We start from the raw sequence: 4,879 nt of genomic DNA, 5'->3' as shown, positions 1-4,879 counted from the left end.
AATCCACTGGGCCAAAGCCAGGACACTAAATTCTGCAGAATGACATATTTTCAAGTCTCCAAATTCTAATATGGCTATGCACCATTCTCTCTCTCTCTTCCTCTCTCTCTCTCTCTCTCTCTCTCTCTCTCTCTCTCTCTCTCTCAAGCTAGTTAAGCATTTACTAGAAGTGTAATAAAAGAGATAAATTGCCTGCCTATTTTAATCATTGATGCCCAGCTCTAGCTCAGCTTTTGAGAAACTATCTCCTTCCTTCTTTGCCAACTGCCCACCTGGCCAGCATTTGACTCATTTCAAACAAGTAGAAGACAAATTTCACCCCATTAAAACACACACACACACACACACACACACACACACACACACACACGACTAATAATAAATTATTATCCTTAGAGGTTCTGGCTTTGCTGCATATGGAATCCCTTACTGTCTAGAATCCATTCATTTTCCCATCCTCCCAGAAGATTATTCCAAATCTTCTCTTATCTACTGAAATCCACAACTCCACCCCTATGCTCACTACCAGATAATGATATCACTCCCTACTTCACGCAGAAGTGACCTTCTGCAGACTTCCACAGCATATCCCCCACCTTCCCACCTATTAATGGATCAACATCTCATGTTCCTGTCTAAAAGCATGCCCTCCACATGGGTACCAGATACCATCCCTTCTGTCTTCTCCAGAACTTCACTCCTGAATTCTCTTTTCCATACCATCCATTTTCCCTCTCTACTAGATCATTCCCATCAGCATGTTAACATGTAAGTCCTTCTCTCATCTTAGAAAAAAGTAAAACTTTATCTTGACTTGACTTCCCCCACCAACTTACACCTGAGTCCTTTGCTCCCCTGTATAGCAAGTCTCCTTGAAAGAGTTATCTATATTCTCTGTCATTCCTCTCTTCTCACTATCTCTTAAAACTATGCCAGTAAGCATCCACCACCACTCCACTCCAATGCATGGGAAAGGGCTCCAGGGTGGTTAAAAGAATGGCTAGTAGTTTCAGGAAGAGGCTCAGGTAAAAGAGACACCAGGGGGATGCAGAGGGGCCTCTGAAAGGCCTCTGGGCTCCAAGGGCTCCTAGTCGTGCTTGAGGGTGAGCCTTTGAAGAGATACTCGCCCAGCCCAGCTTGGGGCACGGCCAGCCTGCAGATGTTAGTCAGGGGGTCGCCCATCTTCTAGATCAGTTTCACCTCTTCATCCAGGAAGTGGTTTTCCAGGAAGTCACAGAGATGAGGGTCTGCACAGGCAGAACCCAGGACATACAGCTCCAAAGGGGCCTGGTTCAGGTTCTTCTCCAAGGCCAGGGCGGCTTCCAAGGCATCCTGAGGTTTGGTTTTGCTTTGTTTTTGTTTGTTTGTTTTTTAAATGTATTTTATTGATTTTTTTACAGAAAGGAAGGGAGTGGTGTTGCGTATGTTTCCCTCCACGTCCAGCGTAGATTAGGGTTCGGGATCTGAAAGAGGAGCCGCACACAAATGAGAGAGAAAAGAGACAGAGACAATTTGGAAATGTTGGGGAGCCAGGCGGGCAAGTCCAACTCAAGGAGAGGAACTTCCACTGATGCTCAGGCCGCTCCAACCTTTTATTTGATCTGGGGTAGCCCTAGGTAAGGAGGTTTGTCTGGGGTAGCCCTAGGTAAGGAGGTTTGTCTGGGGTAGCCCTAGGGTAAGGAGGTTTCAATGACACACAGACTAGGTCATAGCATGACCCTTAGGCAATTTACATGCCTAAAGGTAGGGAGGTTGCTTCAGCTACCATTATCTAGATTAACTGGGTGGTAGCTAGATTAACTGGGTGGTACACAGCCCTGACCTTTGCTAGGGCTTCAAGGTTACTAACTTTGGGGGGTCTCTGTTTATACTCAGTTAGTGAAGACAATAAATGGACTCCTGTAGAGTGGGATAGAGAGTTAGAAACATCGATGAGAGAGAAACGTCGATTCAGCTGCCTCCTGCACACTCCCCACTGGGGATGTGCCCGCAACCAAGGTACATGCCCTTGACCGGAATCTAACCTGGGACCCTTTAGTCCAAAGGCTGATGCTCTATTCACTGAGCCAAACCAGTCAGGGCAGCATCGTGAGTTTTGCCCCAGTCATCTTGGGGAGGTTTCTGCACGTCCTGGAAGAGAATGCGGGTGCCACACTTGTTTTGCAACTTTAAGAGATGCTCAGTGCCCTCACGCTTCTTGTCTGCCAACTTGTGGAAGAAGTGGCCCACACCCTCGAGAGCCACATTGTCAAGGTCGAAATAGTAGCCCAGAGAGAGGTAGGTGTGGAGGCCCGAAGATGCAGGTTGGCCAGGTGACTGACCGCAGCCTTCACCTCGATGGAATAATTCTGACAAATTTGGGAGCTCATGGTTGTTGGGCAATAAGGAGTTAAGGTAGAAAAAAAACTGGTGTGTTGGCTGGTCCCAGAGGTGGTCCTGAAGGTGGTGACTGGATGAGACGCAGGAGAGTGGTTGGAGGCTGGAAGAAGGGGCGTCCCTGGGTCTGTTTTGTCCAAACACTGTTGAAGCAAGAGACAGATCCGGGACCTCCGAGTGCACTGCTCAAAACTGCTCTTATTCAGTCACCAATGACCTCCACATTCTTAATCAATGTTCAGTTCTTAGTCCTGTTCTTACTTGACCTATAGTGAAATTGTATATAGTTCCTCACTGTTTCCTTCTTAAACTACTCTCTTCACTTGCCTACCAGTACATCACACTCTTCGTATTTTTCTTCTAGATCACCAGTGACTCATCTGTGTCCTTTGCTAGATTTTGCTCTTCTATGTAAGCCCTTAATATTGAACACCCAGGGTTCAGTCCTTGTCCCTCTTCTCTTCCCTGTCTACCTTTGCTATCTTAATGATCTCACTGAGTCTCATGGCTTTAAATACTGTCTACATTCCTATAGCTCTCAAATGTTTATTTTAAATCCAGAACTCCCTTGCAAACACCAAAATCACATATCCAACTGCCTACTGAGCATGTCCCCTTAAATGTTTATATTCATGTCAAACTCAATTTAGCCAAAACTAAACTTGATATTCCCAGCACCCCTTCCTCATCATGATCAATGGTAACTCCACCCTACCAATTTCTCAGGCCAAAAACCTTAGAATTATCTTTGACTTTAACCTTTCTCATTCAATACATCCAATGTGTGAGCAAGATTTGGTTCTAGATTTAAGATATATCCAAAATTAGCCACTTCTCACCACCTCTACTCCTATTACCTAGTCACAAATAACCATCATTTCTTGTTTGGAGCATTGCAATAGCCTGCTAACAGGATTCCCAGTTTCCACACTTGACTCTTAACAGTCTACTTGCAATTCAACATCCAGAATATTCTCAGAAGGTAAGTAAAATCATGTGACTTCTTTGCTAAAACCCTGTGATGACTCCTGTTTCTTTGGGGTAAAAGCCATAATCCTTGCAAAGGCCTACAAACTGCAACCTGATCGGACCCTTCAGCTGCATTCCCTGCTTCTCTCCCTCTTCCTCATTCTGCTCTAGCCATTCTAGCCTCCTTGTTCCTCAAATATGCCAGGCTTATAGCTTTTGCTCTAGCTGTTCCATATGCCTGAATGCTCTTCCTCCAGCTCTTTCTTAGCTAACTCCCTCTCCTCCTTTATGGCTTTGCACAAATCTCACCTTTTTTTTTTTTTTAAATATATTTTATTGATTTTTTTACAGAGAGGAAGGGAGAGGGATAGAGAGTTAGAAACATCAATGAGAGAGAAACATCAACCAGCTGCCTCCTGCACACCTCCTACTGGGGATGTGCCCGCAACCAAGGTAAATGCCCTTGACCGGAATCGAACCTGGGACCTTTCAGTCCACAGGCCGACGCTCTATCCACTGAGCCAAACCGGTTTGGCAAATCTCACCTTCTTGATAAGGCTCATCACACCATGTAAAATTGTGAGTTGTTTTTCTACCTAGCAACACTCTCAATCCTTTTACTTTACTTTCTTCTCCACAGTCCTTATCACCTTCTAACAAATTTTATATTTTACTTATTACACTTCTTAGTTATTATCTACCTTCCTCAGCTAGAATGTAAATTCCATGACAGCAGGAATCTTTATCTTTTTTTTTTTTCACGAATGAACTCTAAATGCCAAGAACACTGTCTAGCACACCAATGAATATTTGGTGAATGAATGAGTGTAAATGCACTTAGTGACATAAACAAATCTTGCTATCATATGATTATGTGGGTCATATGATCTTAAAACATTGTCTGAAGCAGCCAACCAGTGATGGAGTCTGTTCCAAAAAAAGCTAAATGTAAGGAAGGCCAGTGTCTTATGAGGGGGCCTGGCAGAAAATTCTGCTACTAGACCCAGTCTTTATTGGAGAGTGTCCAATCTAGCCAATTCAGTTGCCTATGGATTGTAACTCAGCATGCTAATCATACAGACAATACAGATGTGTAGAAACCAAATGCTAAGAGAAGGCAGATAGTAGGAGTCTTATGTAGATAGAAGCCAGGAGGCAATTAGTCAGTAACAGATTTGGACAGAGGCAGAGAGAAGCCAAGACACAAGAATGTTAGCCTGAGATTTGGTCTTTCACTGATGTTGACATTGGTAGGACTCTTTTCTTGCTTCTCTGTCCTTATAATAAACTAGAGGCCCAGTGCACGAAATCCGTGCACGGCATGTGTGTTTGTATGTGTGTGTGTGTGTGTGTGTGTGTGTGTGTGTGTGTCCCTCAACCTGACCTGCACCCTCTCCAATCTGGGAGTCCTCAGGGGATGTCCTACTGATGGCTTAGGCCCACTCCCTGTGGTTCTCTGCTCTCTGTGGGGCCTGCCTGTTCCACACCACAGCGACTGCCAAGCAGGCTGTGCTGGGAGCTGCCTGCAGGCCCC

The 4,879-nt window shown here is 44.9% G+C and overlaps 1 pseudogene; it reads right to left on the bottom strand.

The window, feature by feature from the left end:
- Positions 1-1,087: 1,087 nt before the first annotated feature.
- Positions 1,088-2,554, bottom strand: LOC132226448 (ferritin light chain-like; annotated as a pseudogene).
- Positions 2,555-4,879: the final 2,325 nt, after the last annotated feature.

Source organism: Myotis daubentonii, chromosome 2 (genome assembly GCF_963259705.1).
Source record: "Myotis daubentonii chromosome 2, mMyoDau2.1, whole genome shotgun sequence".
In the NCBI taxonomy this organism is placed as follows: Eukaryota; Metazoa; Chordata; class Mammalia; order Chiroptera; family Vespertilionidae; genus Myotis; species Myotis daubentonii.
The sequence above is the reverse complement of the archived record's forward strand: the minus strand, read 5'-3'. Positions and strand labels throughout refer to the sequence as shown.